Source organism: Mycteria americana, chromosome 8 (genome assembly GCF_035582795.1).
Source record: "Mycteria americana isolate JAX WOST 10 ecotype Jacksonville Zoo and Gardens chromosome 8, USCA_MyAme_1.0, whole genome shotgun sequence".
In the NCBI taxonomy this organism is placed as follows: domain Eukaryota; kingdom Metazoa; phylum Chordata; class Aves; order Ciconiiformes; family Ciconiidae; genus Mycteria; species Mycteria americana.
This window is the reverse complement of record NC_134372.1, coordinates 2,429,687-2,453,879: the sequence shown is the minus strand read 5'-3', so window position 1 is coordinate 2,453,879 and position 24,193 is coordinate 2,429,687. Positions and strand designations below refer to the sequence as shown.

At 44.8% G+C, this 24,193-nt stretch overlaps 1 protein-coding gene across 2 annotated transcripts in view; it reads right to left on the bottom strand.

Annotated features, from left to right (window-relative positions):
- SHROOM1 (shroom family member 1) overlaps positions 1-23,585 on the bottom strand; it is a 39,463-nt gene extending 15,878 nt beyond the window's left edge. For both annotated transcript variants that reach the window (XM_075509972.1, XM_075509973.1), the window contains exons 1-2: positions 23,489-23,585; positions 12,554-12,797 (exon numbers count right to left, since the gene is read on the bottom strand). The gene's annotated coding sequence lies outside the window, so the exon portion shown is untranslated. The remainder of the gene's footprint in view (positions 1-12,553; positions 12,798-23,488) is intronic.
- Positions 23,586-24,193: the final 608 nt, after the last annotated feature.

The window sequence follows — 24,193 nt, the reverse complement described above, 5'->3', positions numbered from 1 at the left end:
CGATACTGAAACACATCTTAGGGAAAACCTGTCGTATTCCTTTTGGGGAAGATGTTTCCTAAACCCTGGAAGCAGAATCGTTGATCTCCATGTGTTTAAAGAACTCTGCGAAAACTGCCTTCTCTTTCACATGGAAAAGAAAAACATTAATGTACTTAAAACTCAACTGACATTAACAGGGACGTTATTGTTCTCCTCAGCTGGTAGAGCACCCTCATGGGCTACGCTGTCTCTGGGTCTTAGAAATGCCCTGGCAAGGCTGCAATACAACGTGCACATTCCAGACAGGCTCGCAAGATTTTCATTGTAAACCTCTGTAAACAAGAAGAAAAACATTAGATTAAAAGTATATCGGAACCAAGAACACAGGAAGATGAAGGGAAGTGTATTAACAGTGTGGCACTCCATGCCCAAGGAAGAAATAAAGCCACTAACAACCTATTAAGATCCAAAGTTTTGTTGGTTTTGTATTGTGGGGTTTTTTTGTTGTTTTTTTTTTTAAAAAAAAAACAGGCTAACTTGACTTCCATCCACTTATTTATTACATTTACTCCAGTACTACCTAGGAAACCCTACAGAGGGCACAGCCCTCTATGCACAGCAGTTTGCAAACATAAAACAAGCACTCTTTGCTCTATAGATCTGACAAACCGGACAGATGAGATGAACAAAAGCGTGGAAGAGAAACAGGGTCTCCGTAGGGAACGGGACTTGTCTAATGCTTCACAGCAGGCTAATGGCCGAGGAAAAACAAAACCCAGATGACACAGGACGTCGTGTACGCTAGGCTGGGCTGTCTCTGGGCTAAGATAATGATCTTATGTCTCAAAACAAGGTTTGTTCCAAGTTTCCACCATAATAATAATAGAAAAAAAAACCCTAGTAATGGCAAGGCAGTGCCAGGAAATTCACATTGTTACAGCCCACGCTGTACTTTTCCTCAGTGCTTGCACTGAAACTTCTTCACCCAAACATTTCTCAAGTCCAGTCCCCGAGCACCCAGTGCAGGTTCAAGTCCTGCTGAAGTCTCCAGTCTCTCAGAGACCGCTGTTAAAGTACCAGCCGCCACCACCTCAACCTCTTAATTCTAGGGAAAGGTGGTTTGTACTGCACAGTCTTGAATTCCTTGCAACCAACTTAGTAGGTCAAAGCCTCATGGCTCTGGCAAATTAACTCTGTACAGAGAAAAACCAGCAACTCTAGACTGCAGTCAATTAACAAGCTACTTGTCTTTTAAGGGCAAGCTTTCTTCTACTTACAGTTTGTTCTTGTTTGACCTCATTTAGATTGTATTAGGTGCTGCTAATTAATCCATAACGCACCTGCAGTTATATACAATGCTTGCCCGAAGTGTCACCCAGCTGAAACCAGGTATTTTCTTTATCAAGCCTCTGATTTATCCTCAACAACCCAGGACAAACGGCCCCTGGCACTGAACACAGCCATGCAGTACATCTGCATACTTGGGCAGTTCTCTTAAAGTTTACCAACGCAATCTTTCCATCAGAGAAGCAAGAATGAGCATTTTCCTTAATAAACACAAGCAGGTTCAAAGCTTCTTTCGAGACGGGGCTATTGGTGTTTATGGGTGAGGAATTGTAACTTTGGAAAACCAAACAGGATTTCTCCTCCAAAACACTCTGGAGACAAAGGCAACACCCTGCTAACATGTTGGCATGTGGAAAACTTCATAGATCTATTTCTGTAAAACTGCCCTCTTTAAACAAACGGCTCCACGGAAATAAAGGGGAAAACCACAGCTATTAATCCATATCGAACTACAATATGCAACTGTTCTCCAAGCAACGAGAATGGTAAGTGTGTGAAATGCAAAGCAAACACCGTGACCAACCTACCAATATTATGTCATGTAGATGTTTGTGAATGACCCGTTTCTTATCAAAGGGTAAACACCCGATGTAAATATTAGCCAAAATTCTTCAGATTCCGAACAGTTGCACAGTCTGCAGCACCTGACCCATCTGTTTCACAGACCATGAGATCTAATTGCTACCAAAATACCATCTCGGAGAGTCTTGCGTTAGCAGGCGATCTTACTGGCTGTCCCAGGCGAGGCGAGAGAGTCTGCTGTCCTGGGGAGGGCGAGTACAGTCTCTGGTATCACAGACGCCTTCGGGAGGTCATCAGTTGCTGATCTAGCACAGGTTCCCAGGTCTCTGTCCAGGTCTTCCTGGACAGAAATGCATGTACACGCACGGCATGGATGCATTCTCAGTGACTGTATCTCATTTCCAGACATCTCACTAAGAGCTGCTCCTTTGACCAGACTGTGAAATATCCAGAAATTCCAGACAAAAGTCTGAAGTCTTCAAATTCCATCACTTTCACATGATTGTTGAAATGGCAAGGGAAGGGGAAGGACATCACATCGAGGAAAGCGTGGCTGTATGATCATCTTTGTGCCCAGCATCTCTGAAAGCCACTGTTTCTTAGCTTTTTTTAAAAATATTATTTTTTTCTAATCTATAATCAGCAATTTTATCCCCTAGGACCTTCAGCTTTAGGTTTCAAACAGGAAGGCAACATAAAGAGAACGTATCAGATGACATCCCCTTCAGATGACTGGAAAACAGACATTCTGCTAATCTGTATTTTTCTTGCAAAGATTCCTGAAGACTAAAAACCAGATTTCTCATTTAATGCAATTTCCGGAACTATCATGCAGGTAGCTAACGAGTGCCAAGGATATCATACATCAAAACCCAAGGACAAACTTCCAAGTTTGGCTTACACAGGCCCAGTGGGAAACTTACCCTGCTACTGAGAGCCAGGGAAAGTCAAAGCGTCAGACATTCTCAAAACAGAGCCTAAATGGGATTTAGATGAGGTTTATGCCTTGTGTGCACAGAAATAAATTTCACCATAGTTTGAGGAATGTAAACATTTCCACTAAAAACCACAGATACAGACTTAAGGCTTTCTGGAGCTATGAAAGTGTCTTGAGTAATTTAGAGGAGGATGAAAACAATAATGCATCTCAATATCCCCCCTCTTTTTTCTTTTTTTTTGGGGGGGTAGAACTGTTCCAAAACTTCCTTACCTAGCTATGCCTAGCTCTCTAGAGAAGGAGGAGGTTCCTGCTGAGTAGCGTGGGACCGTTCCTTGAGCCACGATGCCAGAACAGGTCCATCCTACGCCTTCCCTGCAGTCATTTCCCATACAGTGGTGACATCTCACCGCTGGACACAAACGTTCGGCATTTCAAGAACACGCATACTTGGCTGATGAAAAGCTGTGGCCCAAATAGAATGCTTTTGGACCCGAGAACCATGGTCCGATCTCTGGCCAAGGATTTAATGAGGAAGATCAGGTTTGGCAATTCTTCACAGCCCTGTGAGAGACCTTTTCTGAGCACGCAGCAGAACCTGACCTTTTAATTAGAGCAGTCACCCGCCACATACTTCTCCATTGTCCTTGAATTCCCTGACTTTCCTTATTCAGCCTCAAAAGTTTCTCTGGGCTTCCATCATTATTAATCTCTAATCTACTAAACACCAAACACGTATTTTTGTTTCTACCTCTGAAAGCACTTCACAACAAAAATTCTTTTGCCAGAAATCACAGCTTCATCCCAAACGTAGACATTTCTTTCCAGTCGTTTCCATTTCAGCCCTTCTTTTTTCATCACAGTTTTCTTCTATTTTTTAATCTAATCAAGTTCATTTGATGCCATAAATTTACCATCCATACTGCTTTTACAGGCCGTAAGAAAAGACTCAAAAATATTCAAGAGCGTGAAAGAATTACAGACTCTAAAGAACTCAAAACTTCAGAAAGAAAACCCCCTAATTATACTGTTCATTTTCAGACGTGCTCCTTTAGAATTAGTATATATTATCCAGTAGTCTAGAGAACACAGAAGAAAATTCAAACTAAGTAAAAAGCCTTCACTAGCCTCCTTCCCCCCCAACAGGTTCAGGAAGAAGGCTGCTCTTTAAGGGCAGAAAACTACTTTTCCCTGCCCTGCTCGACTCAGTACAACTAGAAAGGCAAGAAATCTCAAACAGATCAGGACACATTCAGAGGACCGCTTTCTCCCTGATGGATAAGCCATCATATTTTAACAGCTAGTAAGGAAAAAGAGATTTGATTTCCAGGAACGGGGTAAGCTGCAACATCAGCACGTGCTCATAGATCAGCGGTAAGAGCAGTCTCAGAAGATCTTTTCTCATTTCTACCTCATTGACTGCTTGCCAGCGAGGCTGTCCAAGAAATATCAGAGAAAAATAAAGTTCTCATCGTCCCCCTGACCTGCTCCTGACTGCACTGAGCTTCCCACAGCTCAGACATCAAGTCAAGCCCACGAGAGAAGAAACTGGCCTCCAAATAGGTGAAATCCAGTTCAACATCTCCTTCCACGGATGTGTGGTTTGACTCCAGAGTAACTAACAGTAAGAGTTGGTTAGTACTCTGTGCAAAACAGTTTTAAAAACACGTCCGTTATTAACAGCCTGCGATTAGAAAAATCCAAGTGCTTGTAACAGGCAGCTCCACCAACTACCACACATCCCAAACCAAACGTATTCAGAATTTGCCTTTCCTGGGCTTTGTTAGAGCTCTGGGAGAGCTAACTCTCACTCAAACTTATGAGTAGAGTTGGCTGGCTGGGAAATGCCATAAAGGCATCTTATCTTTTGAAGAATAGTGGTTTTCTGGCAGCTATATATGCTTTCTTCTGTAATAATATAAAACTATTCTCAGAAGCTTAATGGATGGTTCTGTCATTAGTCCAAGAGGCCCAGACAGAAGGAGGCTGTAGGCTCCAATTGCTCTGCGCTGTAATTATGTTTTCCACAGACAACGCTGCCGTGAGAACAAACATTGCTGCTGCGGCTCCAGCTTTAGAGCAGATCGATCCAGAGGCTGCGTAAGGGGCAGTGCCCAGTTCGCATTTGGTCAAGTGGGATTATATATATTATTTACATATATAAATGGCGTATATATATTTAGATTATGGCCTTTAGATGTAATAAAGACAGATTAAACAAGAGAATCTTTCTGCTGAACTTGGCGAGCTTTAGACTGCGTACTATGAACTTCATGAACGATACAGAAACGCTCGCACTCCCTTCACTATATTCCCAAAGTCATTCCCACCTAAGGACAGCCTACACGTACAACGTTGGGCAGAGAATCCCAGCAGATCTTCCCAGAGCGGAGGGACGGCACGGCCAAGCTGGCTCACCCAGAGACTCCCAGACAACAGGAGAGCACAGTAATCAGCTTGTGCTAATTGGAAAACTTCGTTAACAGTGAACATAGATGAGGAGGAGACTGAGCACGTGAGGAAAAACAGAAAAAGAGAGAAAGCAAGCAGAGATGTGGCAATGGAGCTTCACCTAACAAAACCACCTCCTTGTACCTCAGAGTATATCTTACAAACTTTAACCCTATATTGTCACTACCAGCAGGGCTATTTGCCTTACCGTAAAACCGTCTGAGAGTCCCACCGCGGGAACAGAACCCAGCACTCTTGCCTCCTAAGCACTCCTCCTAACTACAAATTAATTTTTTTAATAACTTATACCCCCAATAAAGCATGTAACTTTCCCATTCTTTCATAGCTCATTGCCAGTCTAAAATGTAATTAGCAAACAATACTAGCACTTTCATTTTCTTATATACAAATTAAGGATTCTGAATTCATATTAGTTAATTTGGTATTTTGAAAGCCACTAGCTTTTTAGCTTTCTTATTTTGACAAAAGAAACGGAAACTATCCCTTTCCAGAGGATGTCCGTTTTCAGTCTAATTCATCCAGATGTTAAACATAATTGTGCCTGCCTTTGGGCTGAGGGAGACAGTAATGTAATATCCAGTTACTACAGAACATTCCACTGGAACAAAAGAAAAACACCAAATATATACAAGAAATATAATATACCAGACTGGCCCATTCCTTTGGCAAGTATTGCATTCGAGTATTTTCCCATATCTTTCATCTGGACAGAATTCACAAGCGTCTATTCTTGCTCTCACTGAGCATTATCATCACTGGTTTCCATAACAAACAGTGAGAAACTGGATTAGTAGTTAAAACTCATCGGGAAACGTCTGTTAGTTACATCAGTACAGGTTTAATGGGGGGGTGCAAGTTACTCGGAATCACGGGCAGAAATTAAACACCTGGTCTGCAAACAGCATTCAGCCACGCTGCAAAACTGAGAGAAGACGTTGGAGGAAAGAGATTGGGGAAAGCATAAATTTATTTCATTGTGGGAAAAGGCAGCGCTTAGCGCAACAGCGAGAGGGACTTTAACAAAGCAGCTGACGCCGGGGCAGGCGCTCAGCCTCTGACAACAGGCGAGGAATTCAGAGCGAAGTGGAAGTTCCACTCAGAGGACCGTCTGGTTAGCATATAAACGAGAGAGCAAGCGGTCCCTGTCTGTAACGCTTCATACCAATTAGTCCCTACCCAAATAGAAAGGCGTGAGTTTTTTCAGATATGGCTTTCGACATTTAATCTGTTCTTAATCTTCTTTAATCTGAACTTTCCCTTCAAGTTCCCGAATCGGTCATCCAGAACCTGCGTTTCATCATCAGCCTCGCCACTTAAACGCTGCCTATGCTGGAGGACCATTATGTGCATTTGTACCGAAGTAACTATTTTCTGTGTAAAAAAGTCTAACTGCCAGACCTCTTACCTCCTCTATTTAACATGGACCCAGATCTTATTTATTCTGCAAAAAAATACATCATCTGCACGCCCAAGGGTTGTGTTAGACTGATGGGCATACCAGCGGTGACACTAGACCGTCCGTGTCCACAACAGGTGCGAGACTGGTCCCTTACACATTATAACACACTAATAATTTTAGCATTTTAAAGATAAATTTTCTGGTATAAATTACGTTCTGCCCTTGTTCACTTATTTGGTTATATTCACGCATTTCCCTATGAAAAATGTCATCTTGCACACGCAGAGATAACAGAGGATAAGCCCCGAAGTCCAGGCTACCGTGTGTAATCACATGTGCCTAAGGCTGCTTGCAACCCGAGGTTAAACATTTCAAAATGTGGTTTTAATATTTTCCAAGATACATCCTGCTCCTTCATCTGTTTTCCTGCTGGCTGTTACAGAAGGGTGCCTCTGGATGGGAGCAGATGGACTTTGGCAGCAGATGCTCTGGAAGAAACCCGAGAGCCGAGTTAGTCCTTGGTGGGGGAAAGGATCAACAGAAAACACAACGCTTCGACACTTCGTTTCCCAGCGTTACTCTTTCTTCTCCTGCCACCTCCACTAGCCCATGCCTGGGTCTGTTCCTACCAGATTTACAGCAAACAAGATACGAGCAACACAGAGTAACCAGAATGTTATTTTCATTCTTGGCTTGCATAAAGCAAATATACAGACAGGCATCACAGCAACTGCTGAATTACAGAGAGACAATATATACCAGATACAGCCATCCAAAATATATACACGCACACTGAAATGACGTTTGGCTTAGTTACCTCGAGAGATGTGAATGCACGTTCACAGTAAGTATAGCTAGCGCCCATTTTCTACCTCCAATTTTCTCTTTAGAAAACAAAAGCTTTGGGTCCACGTTCCAGCTACGTCCGCAGAAAAGATCTGAAAGTCAGGGGAAAAGAAATTGTCAACATCAGAATCTGAAGTGTTTTCAGTGCAACTCGTACCGTGTCGGAGGCGATGTCCCCAGTCTCTCACCTGGCCCGCCACGCGACCGGGATGTCTCGGAGGCAGCGGGCGGCCCCACGCCCAGCGCGGGCAGTAAGGATGCACGAGTACCTGTCGTATACAAACCCTCTGCCTCACCGGTGGAAACTGCCCTTTGGTTTATTACATTCCGCCATGCGTAGCGTTACAGTGGCAGTGGAAAAGGAAGAAAAGCAAACACCAGGCTCGGCTATTTCATTATCTCACCAGTCAATTATTAACGATGGTCCTTTTTCTGCCCAGCCGTTGGGCAGCAGCCACAACTCCTGCGTGGGCACGACTAAAAAATTCCATGAAGATGCTGCCAAGGCCACAGCGGAGAGAGCAGGCGAGGCCCTTGCCACCCCGGGACCCAACGCGCTCCCCTCCCGTGCATCCCACCGGGGCGGCATCGCCAGAAGAGCATCCTTCACTCTGCCGCACCTTGTCCTTTGCTGTCCCCAGCCCGGGGTCGTTTCGCACTGGCCAAGAGCCCTTGCTCTGGGGCACCTGAGGAGCACTACTAGACAAAAACTAATTAAATCCAACTGAGAGTAGTTAGATTTAATCCAACAAAGTAGTTAGATTTGATTTTCTTAAAAAATTAGGTACTACTTTCAGAGGGGGAGAGGAAAAGGGTTGTACAATAAAAGTTAATACAGTTCAAGGAAACACTGAAGCTGTTTTATCTGCTGCAGGTTTTTTGGTAGGTTTTTAAGGTGGGTTTGGTTGTTTTTTTGGTTTTTGGGGTTTTTTTGGTTAAGTGTTTTGTTCATAAAACAGCACAGAAGGCACACAGATTGAGGCTTTCATCTATTTCGTGCGAGTCAATCAACTCAAGCCTCTGCAATAAATTCTTTCCTGCCTCCAAATACATGCGATGGAGCCTGATACTAACGTTTTATAACGTCCTTATCCGGTGAGATGAATTCTCACTAGTTTCCAGCTGGGCTTAAAAAAAAAAAAAAAAAAAGCCGATTTTACGCCACTATTTTTTTCCTCAAACTAAGCTGCCAGCTGGATAATGCCATGCAGGCAACAGCTCTCTGATTTGTTCTTATGTATGTATCCTCTCTCAAGCGAAAACTGGGGATTCCTTCCGCATTTCCTACAAAAATAATCTGCTCGCTTGTGGCTACGTTCAGTTTTCACATGGTGGCAAGGGGCAAACTATTCTTCAGTGGGACGCCGATTCAGGCTTGGGTTTTTGCTGGGCTTCACCACACTCCGAAGTGCAGAAGGCCAAAGCCACTGCAGAGAGTTCAGAATCCGTCCCTGGTTTACTGCACAGCAGAAGCAGGAGAGGACAGGGATCGCTTTGTTGGGAAAATCAACTCCGCATCTCCTGTGCATGAGGAGGACACAGGAGCCTCTGGAATACAGCTCACTGATGATTCATGTAGCCCGTTTTGTTGTTTTTCTGCAAGCAACCATCCAGGCTCCTCTCCAAAATCCTGTACACAAATAGGAAATCTCTACGCCTATTTTTTTTTTTCCACCAGCACATAATGTGATCAGTAACTCTCAGAGTATAGAGAAGGGCTCCCAGGAAGTTACTCAGTAACTAACTCGGTGTTTAGTCATTGCATTAAATACTGTTTTCACAAAGCAGTGCCTTGGTATCTGATCGAGTCAAGTGTTCTGCAACAGGAGGCGAAAGGACCGTTTCCAATGGTCCGAGAAATGAGAAGAAAAAAATCTTGCGCTGCGTGATGCCAGCTTGGAAGGAAAAAGACAAACCTGAGCAACTCCTCCTGCCAGGTCATGGGCAAAGCTCTCCTTTGGGGACAGAGCTGGCAACGCTGGTCGTGCCTTCTCTGCACAGGTGGTTTTGTGCATTTCTTTTGTAACAGTAAGTTTTGTGCAGGTATGTCGAGATGACCGACTTGTTGAAGCGCTGCAGACAGAAATCTGACCTTAGAGCTACATGAATAATAAAGGTTCAAACATCCCACATGAGAAAATACAGAAAGCCAAAGTCATCATTTCTCCACCCTACGCCTCAGAGGGTTAATGCACCAACTCCTGCCTCTCCCGGGCACCGCGGGGATAGCCGAACTCAGCAGCTAGGCTCTTAACTTTGGAGAGTTTGGTTTAGCTCTGGGATTTGCCACAGACCTTTGTATGGTTTGATGAGATTTTTTTTTTTTTTTTTTTTAAAGACATTTGAACACATCAAAACTCAGATAGTGTCCAGACTTTTCCAGACACAGCACAGTGCCTGACTTCCGTCTCCTGACCGCTCTGGACAGGAACTGCACAGACATCGAAGTTCAAAGGCCCTTAAATGAAGTGTCTCCTGGATGTAAATTGGGGATAAACAACACCCTTCTTGCCACACTGTTGTCAGGATAAATCCATTAAAACCTGTGAGACTCTCAGAAACAAACACAACTTCCCTCCTAACCTCAGGGTGCCGAAAGCCTCTGCAGCGTGGAGAGTGTCGGCAACAGCTCGGAGCAAATCACTTGAAACTTTGCAAAACAGTGCAAAGCCTCAGGAAAACGGCCCTGTCAGCACAGCGTCATGTAACCTGGAGCTCTAAACCAGCAGAAGTTTTACTAGTGACTTGCAATAAGACGCAGTACTATGCATACAATAATAGCATTCACTAATTATAAAATTATTTCAAATATAAAGCACGTGCCTCCAAATGCTCCTCCTAAATTATAAACCAGTTGCCTTGTAAAGAAGTTATTAAATATTAAATATGGTCTGCAGTGCTAACCATTTGTATCTCACAATGGCAAATTGTTCTGAGGCTGGATCCAGCTGCGTTACGAGCGGGGAGGACTGCACGGCCACGCTCGCCTGCTTGAAATCGCAAGCGTGCGAAACACTAGGCAGAGCTAACGGGGAGCAGGGCTAGAGCTCCTTTAGGGCCCCAACTGTCACAGTAAATCCATGTTTTACAAGTATTAACAATTAAACCTTCCCACTGCCTTTGCATGAAGTGCTGTAGATTTGGGCTGAATAACTGCCCTTTGCGCCATCCTCGGATTCCATCACAGAACAGCACAGCTGCTCAGGGGGACAGCAAGAAGAACGCGCTCCTGAGAGATGGGGGTTAACCGCAGCCCTGCCCCGACTTAAATGCGATAACGTGTTCAATGACTAATAACGACTGAATGAAATGTGATGCAGAGACCCCAAAAGGGAGAATTTACAGCTGCTCTTGGCAATTAAAAACACTACAATGCATTAGAATCAGAGAATACGATAGAACCAAGGCAGAAACCTTACTCTCGTGTCGGACACAAGCACACCAGCCATTCATTCATCACCACTAGGAAGTAACTAAAGTATTCTCGGGAGATCTACAAGTCATGAAACACCATGCTTAGGTTTGTTATCTAGAAGCTTACCCGGTAACAATAATAAGCAGGGCCAAGAGTAAAACCAATCAAAGGATTTTGTAAAAACAACAGAGCTGAGGTTCATTTTATCTGTCCTTGGGTTCCCAAATGTTTAGAGTTCACTTACGTTATGTTTTCAAACTCTTCTTCACAACCAGAAATACCAATATAAACAGTGGATTTCTTAACTGAGAGCTAAGACTTTCAGGGAATCCTTGAATTTTTGCAGCTAATGCTTTCAGAGATGCATAAAATCTCATAACATTCATGATAAAGATGTCAGTAGTTGCCATCAGTATGCCTTTCATTTCTGAACACTGCCACAGTCACTGCACAAAATTGCTTGGAAGTAGAAAAGCAATAATTAGTATTACAGGCCAAAACTTGTCTCTTAATGCTACTTTACAGATCTCCCGCTTAATCTGCACATCGCTAGGATGTGTTCTGCACTTGTGTGCAGCTCCTGAAGGCAAGGACCTGTAACTCTGGATAAAACGCAGAAGACATCAGCGATCAACAACAACCAAGGGAGATGTCTGCTCACCGTTCACCGGCGTCTCGCATTCTGCCGCTGCCCTTTTAGTACCAGCTGTACGGTACCAACATCACAAAAACATTTACAGACTGTAGGGATATCAGATAAACATAACATTAAAATAATTTCTCATGGCTGTGAGAGTCGTCCTTCGTACAGCCCCAAATACACCAAATTGGTCACTGGTTACTAGGGGAGCCCCTTAAGGCAGCAGGATAAAGTAAAAGCCACAGCTACCTCGGTGCTTCCTCGGCCATCTCACGCAGGTAAAGAGCTGCAGCAGGGCCGATCGTAGCCCCCCTCGCCCCGCAGCGCTGCTCCCTGCACATCTGCCTTCCCAGCCTTTTTTACTAGGTGTTGGAAAGTGAAATCCACAGCGGGAAGCAACACCAACAGCAAATGCTACCCATAAAAGCCTCCAGTCGCCCAGCGGGCTGTTACCTTTCAATGTTATTTTCATTACTTGGCATCAGCTGGGATACAGATGGCTGCTCAAAGTGATCGGCTTCAAAAACTAGGTCAATGGTGGCACAGAGATAAAGTAAAAATAAAAACCCTGGGTTTTACCCACCAAACCCATCCAAATAACAGCAGCCTAATAGACAAAATAATATCCCTGCGAGATCTCATCAGTCCCAGACTTCACAGATGTGGCTGCCCTACCCAGTAACTAAACTAGTTAGCAGGGCAGAGGACTCGGGCAGTGTTATTACAGACACATATTCATTATTTTTTCACTAGAATCCAATAATTCCTACAGGAGTTAATCCTGCTGCATGACATTACAGCAAACATAATCAGTATTTTTTAACATTTCCCATTAGTTAGTTAATTGTTCGGTAATAGTTTATAGAAGAAAGGTAACACAAAGCCACTACCATTGTTCTAAATCATAGAGATGTACTACGGATCAAAGACAGGTCCCCGTGTTCCTTTAGCCCCTGATTTAATACAAAATGTTCTGCAGCCAAAGCAACTTACAGAAGTTTCCTTTGCTCATGCTCCTTTTAAGGCTGGTTTGCCCATTCGCAGCAGTACAAGCAGTTGCAAGGAGTAGGGTTTTCTGCTGCAGTGTGGAGCAGAACCAAGCAGCTGTGGGCTGGGGAGAGCACAGTTGCCAAGAATTACCTTAAATTGGTATTAGCTGCCCAACAGCACAGCCACGCCTTCGGCCACGTAAATCTTCACTGGGAGTTTTGATTGACTAAGGTTAAAGGCTTTGTCCCTGGTAAAATAGATAATGGTAAATCTTTAGGTAAGAACAATCAAATCATGTTTGAAAGCCTCATTAAAAAAGTAAAACAATATTCAGCCAAACAAGGTTTCCAGCTGTAAGCGCATTTCAATGCTATACCACCAGTGCCTGAGCTCTTTGAACCCACAGAGAAATCTTTAGAGAATACCGTATCACACAACACTGGGACATTCCAGTTTCTGAATCAAGGGGCTGTACCAGCCTGGATAAGTGGTTTTAATTTTACTGTTTAATATTGTTTCTCAAACCAGCTGAACTTCATTTTGTATGGGTCATAGATTACCAGCGATCCCTGGGCCTCCGAGTGCAATCTGCTCAAACCATTTAAATGGAAATGCAGCTGAGCCAATGTTGCTGCTGAAAGGGGAGAGATTGCCTTCACCCCTTCTCTTCCCATTTTTTTTCCTATCCCCGATGCCAGCCTTGCTGCGGTTCTAGTGCTTGTGGGACTCTGCCGAGTTGATTCAGCTTGCTAATCTGGCAGAAGCTGTTCAGGGTTTTCATTCAGTTTTCTGCTGTTTTATTGAGCTGAAACTGTTCACAGAGGAACCGGGTGAACGTCGAGTCAATGCCAGGGGAGAGGCGAGGAGCGCGCTGCCGGGCGGGACGGCCACGTTTCAGTGGCACCGAGCCATCCCAGCAGCTCGTGCCGTAACACAGAAATGCATCCCAAGTCACTTCGTGCGCACAGTTAGTGCGGTGCCGAGCTTCCTTCGATATAAAATGGAGTCTGGGTGCAAAACACAAAAAGCATTGGGACTTGTCCCTCCAACCTGCGGTCGCCCGAGCTAATGGCAGAGGGTGGACCCTCGGTGGTGCAGCACCTGAGATACGAACGTGTGTCCAGCACTCAGCCAGCAACCAGAGGCTCACCAGAAATCCCCCTGGAGTCTGATATTGATTCCGCTCAAATCAATGGCAAAACTCTTTCTTTATATTGCGTAAATGGAAGGGCATTCAAAAAAGAAGCAGGACGTTCTGTTTCAGCAATGTGTCACTTGTTGGAAGTTGTACGCTTTCTTTTTTCACGGATAACTATAAAACTAGAATTTAGATGAGACTTGTCACTACATTTAAAAAATGTGTTCAGAAGTCCCATTTGTATCTAAGTATTAAAGAGTAGAGCAGGATGCTAATAAACAACTCCCGAGGAAACGGTGAGCTATTTGTTTATCTTTTAAGCATTGTAAAACGTGAGAGAAGTAAGAAGAGAGGGACATTACGGTTCCCCCGGGCCAAGGGTCCAGCTGAAGAGCAGAAATGCCAGCTGCTGCCTGCTTTTGTCATCAGGTATGTGCTCCTCTCTTTCTGCACTGCGAAAAATAAATAAATAACACGGGCTTCTGGTGGTACGTCGATCCAGTTTCACGGCAAAGGCAGCGGCAGGCTCTCTGCTTTCTCTCACAACACAAGTACAATGGTGTCCTTGTTACGAGGAGGCTAAATAAATAACGTAGCCATTACAAAAGGAATAAAGAAAAGGAGCGTTACGTGATTAAGTTCCAGATGCAGAGTGGGGCAGCTCTGCCACGCTCCCAGATAAACCAATGTACAGCGCAGGAAGCCGCGGACTCTGCCAGCAGCTTGGTCCAGCAGTGTGCATTTTGTAAAGGCAAAAAATTACATTATTCAGTTCAGAATAATGACTGATAATAGGTATTTCTTTCTCATATGTTTTTGTTTACTGCAGTGGAGCTTATAAATGTATAAAACCAGCAGGATCCGAACTAATGTCTCTTGAATGTAGCTTTTGAAAAAATCAGTCTGTCTCAACGCAACTTGAGCACACATATTTTCACAAGTAAAAGCAGTATTATTCTAATAATCAAACACTAAAAAGAGTTTCAGAGGTCTCCAAGCAAACCTGGCTCATTAATCACATAACCTCACATTTGGTAAGCATTCATTTGGCCAGCAGTCTGGAAATGCCAGTTAGTCACTTAAATTCCAGAGTCTCCCTGAACTTCAGAAGGCATGGGATGACAGAATAACATACAAAGCCATTTTACATTTAAGATGATTAATATTTTAGGAAGCATACGTTTTCTTTTCTATGAGCCTTTTCTGCTAATAAGGACCTTATTCTGCAAGCTATGCACAATGGAAATTTCACAACAGCTTTTGGGAGAGTTTTCACTATGGAAAAAAACTCAGGAACACGTTTCAAGGTGTTTTTCATGAGCTCAAGTTGTAATAAGTTATTAACAGAAAACAGGAAGCACAGAAGGTGTCTCTTCTGGAAATTCCTGTATGTGGATGTACAAGATGCTACAATTGATCTCTGCTTTTTTAATCTGATTTTATATATTAAAAGAAGCAATTTTCCTAGGTACACAACATGAAATCCTATTAGTCTCATATAATAACTTACAATTCACTAACAAAACTCACTAACCTGGAAAGGGTTTCTTTTTTATTTAATATGAGCAAATCCTTCTTGTTTTACCAGTTTGTTTTATATAATTTAGGCAAAATTACTTGCAATATATATATAAATATATATAAAGGTGCTTTGAACTCAACACTTCCCAGATGGAGAGCCGACGGAAGCTATTCAATGGACAGATTTGGGGCTACACAGCAATTCAGCCACATTCATGCAATAAGTTAATGGCAAAAGCGGGAAGAGAACAAGTCTACTGTCCAATTCTCTGCTCTGGTGACTAGACCAGACTTCCCGTGTTAAATAACCACGCAACAGGCAAGCTTTGTGGGTGCATTTTCAGAGGTCAGTTCAGGTTATGGTCTCAGATCCTTAAGCCCAAGAGACCCAAGAATATGCGTGCAAGCTCGTAGCCCATTAGTACGTTAGAGCAGGTTCTACTGACCCTTCTGAAACGCCACCCAAGACACCTTTGAAATATCACCGAAGCAATTCTAAAAAGCATGCCACTTCCCATGGGCCTTAACATGGATTTCAGTGTCTCCTCTACGCTAGTGCATGAGATCTGCCATGGGGAAAAGGAGAGCAGCTGGTGTGGAAGGAAGGGCAGGGAGGGACCGACACGTCCCGCAGTCGCTCTCACCCGTGTAATTCTGAGCTTGGTTATGGTTCTGCATCTGTCTGATACGTGGGGCTCCTCAGCCCTCGCTGGAAAACGCCACATGGCAGAAGCAGTAGCTGAGCTTCCCGAGGAACAGATGCTGCTTACGGAGAAAGTCATATTCGCCAAACAGCTTATTTCAGTCAAAGGTTTGCAGGGAATTCTCATGAGACTGGGACTGGAAACTCAACATTTCACAGCGGGAGAAGCATCAGAGACGTGAACCTTGCCAGCCAAGAACTGCCAGGAACGGCTTTCTGGCATTGTCCCATCATAGATATTGTCAGTTTGACAACTGGATCAGTTAAGTAAGAATTGCTTCAGTTCATATCAAAATCACTTTTTCAGTTTGTCTACAAAAAACTTACAAATACAAGTTTTGTTTTGTGCCAAATAAAATGTTCCAATTCCACCCAAGATTAAACATTTCATTTCAAGTTATTCAGGATGTGCCAAACCATCAAAGAACCACCAAACTGCAGATATGGTCAGCAGTGTAACTGAACAGCATGCAACCTGGCTGCAAATCGCACCTGAAAGCAGGATGCTTTCTTGGGTGGTTAACTCCTACTGAGGTCTCCTAGCAGTACCAGAGGTAGCTACAGCAGCGGACACCGGGAGGACAGCACTCCTACCCCTACAATCTTACAACTAAACTGTCTTAGAGCTTCTACAAATGGTCTTCAGCAGCAGGGACGGGTGAAGGAATCCCAGGAGGAGGCAGGGACAGGTGCAGACCGCACACTTGCCATAAGCAGGAAGACCACGCTAGGCCTGGATTAGACAAAAATACAAATCGTACCAGCTCATCTGATCTGAAGCTGGAAGGAGCCTTGAATGTATAAACCCCTCAGCAATGTGGAATATGTGCGTAGGGCCGTCGTGGGGAATCGGCACAGATGACCTCCTTTCAGCCTCGACGAAACAAACATTCCTGACGCAAGCCAAGCTGTTACTGCTCGAGATTCACAGGCAGCATTCGAGGGAGCAGGGAATTTCAGCTCTCCGAGATCCCGGGGCACCACATCGCTGCTGTTGCGTGCATGCCAAAGCAGGGTGGGCACCACATTCTAGGACTTGTATAAATCTCCTAAATCAGACCTCGTGGTACTGGGAATGCTGTTCCCTTAAAAGGTTTGACTGGGTGAAGAGCTGAACAGGGCAGTTCGGAGAACTGAGGCACTGGTCATTTCTCAGGACAGTTTTGATAGTGTCAGTAATACCCAAGCAGCATTACATCGCTAAGGCTTGGATTTCTGCAATATATGATATGGAGTCAAGCCATTCCGAAGTCTTCTACAAATGGTCCTGTAAAAATGGCTTATGATATTTTAGATACCAGAAAATTCAACTTTAGCAATAAACATGCAACGTGATGTGACCATTTCAAAGACAGAACAGTAAAAACTCAGAGATCAGCTTTATGGTGATTAGTCACAGAAGTACAACCAATCCTTGGGTCAAACCTTTACATTTTACAGGCTCTAAGATTATCGTAAAACTCAGGTCAAAGAGTGTGTTTACAATCTAAACCATTTGTTTTACAACTCATGCAAAGTTTGTTGACAATTCTAAAAGAAATATTTATTTGTAATTTTATATTAGTAGCTTTTTTCATAAAACAACAACATTTGCTGATTTATATTTATTATCATAAAAAATAATTAACAAGAAACATTTGCTTCAAACCAGGATTGAAATTTTATTAGATACAGGCTCAGTGGACAGCCCAGCATAATTACTCCTGGACAGATAAGTAGCAAAAAGATGTTATTTTCAAATTCTCACCCTAATTCTTCCCTGTTCTTGAAGCTAGGAGCCTGTATAGCAGCAGGGACAGGTGCAGAAAAGTCCATGATCCAAGAAATAATCTTATATAGCTCCATGCATGGAATGCTGCACCAAGGATAAACTCCCAAAGAGGAGAGATGTCATTTCATATTTGGGATGAAAAATAGACAGGGTTGTATATTCTAGAAAGGTCCTACGTGTATCAGCACTGCTTCACGTTGCCTGCTATAGGTACTTATTACGACAAATGTTTATCCATTTGACTGGAATATTCCAGCTGGAGATACGTTCATGGGGTCTGGGTGTTGTTTTTTAACTTGTCAGATGAAGCGTTCCAGCTGTTTAAGAACAAGTCTGAGGATAATACATTGTCTTCTCAAGGTTAAAAAAAATTCTGACAATCCTTTATGAAACAGTAGCTCTTGTACTTTAAAGTTCAGACTAAAAATCTGGCAAAGAACAGCTATCGCACCAAGTACTTGGTTTTGATTTACCTGTGAAATCTAGGTAATCTAAATCGGGGACTGAATTTAAATCCCTGAACAATCACTTTGCATAAATTCAGTGGAGACTGGATGTATTAAAGTTTCCATGCAGTCAATCCACAGCTTACAAAGCTATTCTTGGAATTTCTTTCGGAAGCGCAGCACGACCCACAGCTAGTGAAACCAGAGCACCGCTCAGCTGTGCTCTCACTTCTGTGCTGCTCGGATCACGATCAGGTGGAGCAAAGGAATCACCAAATTCAGAGAAGAGTTAGAATCAGGTGGAATATAATAGAGTAAAAGTCTGTTGAGGCTGGACTGGTAGGCCAGAGGGAAAATAATAGATAGGGCTGTCCTAGCAAGGAGGCTTGAAATAGGAGCCAGTTAAGGAAAAGGGGGCGCACAAAAAAAACCAGAAATGCTGATTTGGAGGAGGATGAAGACAAAGATCAGATGGGAAACTAGGGGAGTCAGGACTTGTTTTGACAAGAGATTGGGGCTTGGAAGTAGGAGAGTGGCAAGGAAGAGCTGCAGCACCGGCAGGCAGGCACCGTAAGAGCCAGCAGGAGAACAGGGGCTGTTCAGGCAAAAAGAGAAACGAACAACATCTGAAAGCCCAAGACATAAGATAAAATTAAACTAATAAAAACAAGGGAAGTATTACGTATTCTTGACTCAGTGAGGAGGAAGAGCATTCTTGCCAAGTAGGCTGGAGTCTTTGTTCAAAAGGCCAAAAACAAGCTGGTCATTCTGGTCATTACTAAAAACTACCACCACAGCCTAAGAACTCGCCCTGGAGCAGTACGGCTTAGAAAGCTGAATAAATCACAGGTCCTCCAATTGTCTGAGTCTGATAGACTTCACTCCAGGATACTTAAAGGCCTGGTTAAAGCAGCCTCAGGACTGTTACTGTTTATTTCTGAGGGCTGATGGAAGCTGGTCCCATCACAGAAGATGGGAAAAGAGACGAAATGCCTGTCAAAAGAGGGTGAGCTGGAGAGAACAGAGAGGAAGGAGAGAGAAAGCGTCTGGTTGGCTTAACTTTGATTTGACCTTGTCGTTGTTGACAAGTCCATGTTTGAAAACAGTCTGTTAACGTACAGTTGCTTACGATCAGTTCATTTGATTATTTACATTCATTCACTTTGCACATTTTCTGCACTTCATTTGTTGTATGAAGATTTTCCAAGCTCTAACACTTCACATATTCCTATACAGTACTTTGAAAGTATTCAGCCTTGGACCACCTTCTGTCATTCCTCATTATTCTGCGAGTGCTTTCAGTGTCAGATGCGAGAAGTCTTTGGGGCTAGCAGAAAGCTGATGGGAGATCCCCAAGCTAACAGCCAGCACGCAGGGTGCTCAACATGCGGGCACGAGGCACAAGAAGCATGTGTTTTGCCCTGTACCCAACACCTCCCTGAACTAATCGCTCTTCCGACAGGAAGGCAGGCCATGCTTGTACTTACGGAATGATGCATATCTATGAGAGCAAGTACAGGCACTCTGTTAATTTGCATATGAAAAATTATCAGTCTCATTCTGAGACATGTAGTCTCCACCCACGCATGCACACAGAGCAAAAAAAATGTAAATTCTCTGTCACCTGTGATGATGCACAGGACTGTATTTGAGCATCATTTCTAAGTGTCTGGTTCCCATTCTGGCTTGATGTGCATTGTACAACCATAGGAACGGGAAACCCCCCGAGTCAGCAGCAGCATCAGCCTCAGCTTTGGTGTAACTGATCACACGTCCAGGTGATTCCGTCAGATGTTCATTCTCACACCTTAGCACCCAGCATTATTCAATGCCAAAAACTAAAACCACTCTGAGCCATAAAATCATCTTCCTGATAGCGAAGGATCTTCCAGGTCACCTGAAAATGCACTTGTCAGATTACTTATGGAATATTTCAATAAACGTATTCACTTTTAAAGATATACATAATTTGACAGAACAACGTTAAGTTCTGTTGCTGTCCTTTAAAAATTTTTTTCAAGGCCGACTGAAGTAAATGACACCTTTGTATTGACTTTACTGTTTTGAATCAGACCTAAATCAGACCCAAAGAAATGGGCAGGAAATATCCAAAGCAATTAATCTTTTGCATACACTTGCGATAAATACATCCCTCGTTTAAAGAAAGTTTACATTTGCCCCCTCTTGTTTGAGTGTGCAAATAGTACACCGAAAAAAAGAGCAAAAAGCTCTGCTGAAACGCAGCAGGGTGGTAGCCAGGGAATGCAGAGTGCCTTGGCTGAGCACACCGCTACTGCAATCAGCCCTAGGCACTGAAATCAGTAGTGCCATGCACTTGGCCAACACTTCCAGCACAGGCAGTGGACATCTGGCTCTCCAGAATATTCTGCAAGATACCTGCAGAAACAGTGAGCTGATACCACAATACCAAAAAGATGAAAACCCAGTTAATAGAAATTAAAGGGAAGTTTTCAAAGAATAAAGTTTACGAGATAGATTCAGATTTGACATCAATGATATTTCTAACACAGTTTTTTCCTTTGCAAATAACTTCTAAAGAAATTAAAACTTCATTTTAATAACTAAGATTAGGAAAACATTATAAGCAAAGAGGAACTAACTATGATTAGTTCTTTTTCCCCTCTCCCCTTTGCTTTTTGTTCACTCTGTATTAAAATTCTATACATATAAAATTACGTTAAAAGAACACTCGCAGAACTCCTGTTCCACTTCTGTGTCTGCCCCACCCTTCAATTATTTTACAAATCCATTTTCAGTGTTTCACGCCAGCAAGTCTCCTGTCAGGTCACCACAGTGGGCCCAGCCAGTGCCAGCTCTTAGCTCCAAACCGGTGGAGGCCAACTGGAACCAGCCACGATGGTGACAGTCTGGTTTATCATCTGAAGCCACAGGTCAAAGGCAGCATCTTCATTTATGCTTTGGGACTGGCACAGAGACAGCCCAGCCACGACTGGAAGCTCTTGGAGATTCCAGTATGTTGAGGACAGACTCTTCAGACATTTAAGTTACTAAAGAATCAAAGCATGTGCATTTTTCAGAGACTTATTAATTGGCCAGACTTGGGAAGATTTTCAGAGGGAACAACAAAAAGCACATCCCTGATGCAAATTCATGCAAAACAAAATTCAGTTCCCTTCTCCAAAGTGTGGGAAACAAAGTTGTTCAGTGACAGGTCAGAAGTGTTGGAAAGAGGCACGACATCATTTTTTTCCCTAAGCTAGTTCTTAGAAATACAGGATTCATTTTGTCCACATTTTCCCAAAATTCTGGGCAAAGCAAACAACCAGAATGCAAATTCTCAGATTAAAACCCCTGGCAAAGTCAGAGTGAGGAAATGAGCATGTTATTGAAAGTACCAGCCACTTGGTAGCATGTAAAGCTAGTCACTTGGCCTTCCACTCAGAGCCAGAACGGGCGATGGGGAGGCTGTGTCTGGGCGGAGGGCAGGTACACTTGCGGGGCTCCCCCCGACCCTGGGCTGGCCGGGCAGGGGAGCTCAGCAGCCCACGCCCCAGCCCCTCGCAGCCCACATGCTGAAGTTTCTTCAGATGCTTGATGTGGTTTCCAGTTTCCATGGTTTGCCCTGCGCTGCCTACGCAGCCTGCGGGACCCCGGCAGGGTTGACTAGCCCTGGTGGTATGAACCTGGCCCTTTGCAGGTTGGGACTTGCACCTCAGCACTACATGAGGCCAAGCAAGAGACAGTATCAGACTGTACAAAAACCCTCTCGGGCAAATTCATACATACACACATTTGCATATTCTCTCACCATTGTAAATGGCTGGAAATCTTCTGTGAGTCCCTCCCCCACACACTTGAAAATACTTTTCTTTCTCTCACCTCCCCCATTTATCCAACCTGCATTTCTTTTTTCTAAATGCACACTCAAATTGTTTTTCAAGTTTTAACTTTCATATTTTCTCATTAATTTTCACACTTAAGTGCATACCATTTGGAGACGTTTCTACTTGTTACATACATCACTTCATGAATACTTTGCAAAACACTGAACACTCTAGGGTTAAGTTTGGAATTCTTTAGAACACACTTCTTCGTTGAAATACATCCAGTTTCTACCTGACACTGCTTCATTCTTGACATTAAATGCTGCTAAGGAGACCTCTCTTTCCGAGAGAAGAATCCTCTTAACAGGTCTCTGCACAACAGGAGAAGAAGGGTCCAGGCAATTACTGCCCCCGTGATTTTTGCAGGAAATAATTATGTAGCTCAGGTCTTTAAATTAATAGAAAGATTAACAACCCTCCTGCTGAAGACAGCATAAATAAGCCACATCAAATTACGCATCAAACCTGTTTCAGCACTGTAACTCCACATATTCTGAACTATGAAAGACTGCTTTTTGCCACTGAAATAATATCAGCTTGGATAAAATCACTTTTCAAAACTCTTCCGTTCCTAGCAGACAATAGTCCATTACCCGGCAGCGTGCCTTTAACACCACGCACACGACCAGAAGTAACGCACCGAGACACACCGCCCAGACCCCTCGCTCCCTCCGCCCTGGCTCTTCGAACACAGCCAGGGCTGCCCTGCATCGCCCACACGAGTTTCTCCTTCATTCCAACAACAGGTTCCCGAAAACGCCGCTCTGTGAAGCCCGCCGAGCACCCCGAGGGCTCGCTCAACTTCCAAGGGCTTCGCTGCGGCAGCGCTCGCTCCGCTCCTCCCCCTCGACCCTTCCCGAGCCCCCCCTACCTCTGTACCCCCCACCTCCGTACCCCCCCTACTTCCGTACCCCCCCTACCTCCGTACCCCCCATCTCTGTACCCCCCTACCTCCGTACCCCCCTACCTCCGTACCCCCCCTACCTCCGTACCACCTACCTCCGTACCCCCCCACCTCTGTAACCCCCTACCTCCGTACCCCCCTACCTCCGTACCTCCCCACCTCCGTACCCCCCTACCTCCGTACCCCCCCTACCTCCGTAACCCCCTACCTCCGTACACCCCTACCTCCGTACACCCCTACCTCCGTACCCCCCCACCTCCGTACCCCCCTACCTCCGTACACCCCTACCTCCGTACCCCCCACCTCCGTACCCCCCTACCTCCGTACCCCCCCTACCTCCGTAACCCCCTACCTCCGTACACCCCTACCTCCGTACCCCCCCACCTCCGTACCCCCTTCACTTCCCAGAGGCGGGTCGCTGCCAGGCGGCTGCGCACGGTTACAGCCATGAGACCCGCTCCGTGCCGTTTACAGAACCCGGATCGGCACCGCCAGCGTCCCTCACATCAGGCTGCAGCTCCCTCTGCCAGCTCCGCAGGGACAAAGCCGCCCCCGGGCATCCCCCCCCCCCCCCCCCCCCCCGGCTTACCTGGACCCCCCCACGCTCCCCGGGCCAGCTGCGGCTGGCAGCGCTGCCCGCACCAGCAGGCAGGCAGGCAGGCAGGGCAGGGCAGGGCAGGGCAGGGCATTCCCCCCGAGCTCGGCCCTGGACAAAGCTCTCCCGGTCTCCACTGCCGCCGGAGCTACTTGTAGCCCGGGAAGGTAGCGGGCAGGGCCCTGCCCCGGGGGAGGCACGGAGGTGGGGTCAGGGTAATGAACCCGAAACTCCGGGGAGAAGCGTTTCTCCGAGCCGCATCTCCTTGTGCGAAGGGGGGAAAAACCCCTTCAGCACTGGGCAAACCGAAGCGCAGCCCACCGCGGCCCAGCTCACAGCACGGCCGAGACTGCGCTGCCGGCCAAGGACTTCGAGGCACGGGAACGGCTGGCAGGACGGAATCACGGAATCACGGAATCCTTTCGGTTGGAAAAGACCCTCAAGATCATCGAGTCCAACCCCAAACCTAACACAGAGCCGCGTACCAGGAGCGTATCCATCTACAAAGTGTGCGAATGGAGAGGCTGGAAAAGAATCTAATTCTGGAATTTATTTTCCCGCAATTTTAAGAAGCTAAATTATAATTTAGCATTTTTCTCACAATAAGGGTCACGTAAGGACTTGCACCTTACCCATATCTGATAGTAGTGTAAAACAAACAAGACCCCAAAGAAATGAAAAACACAGTTTCCCAGCTCC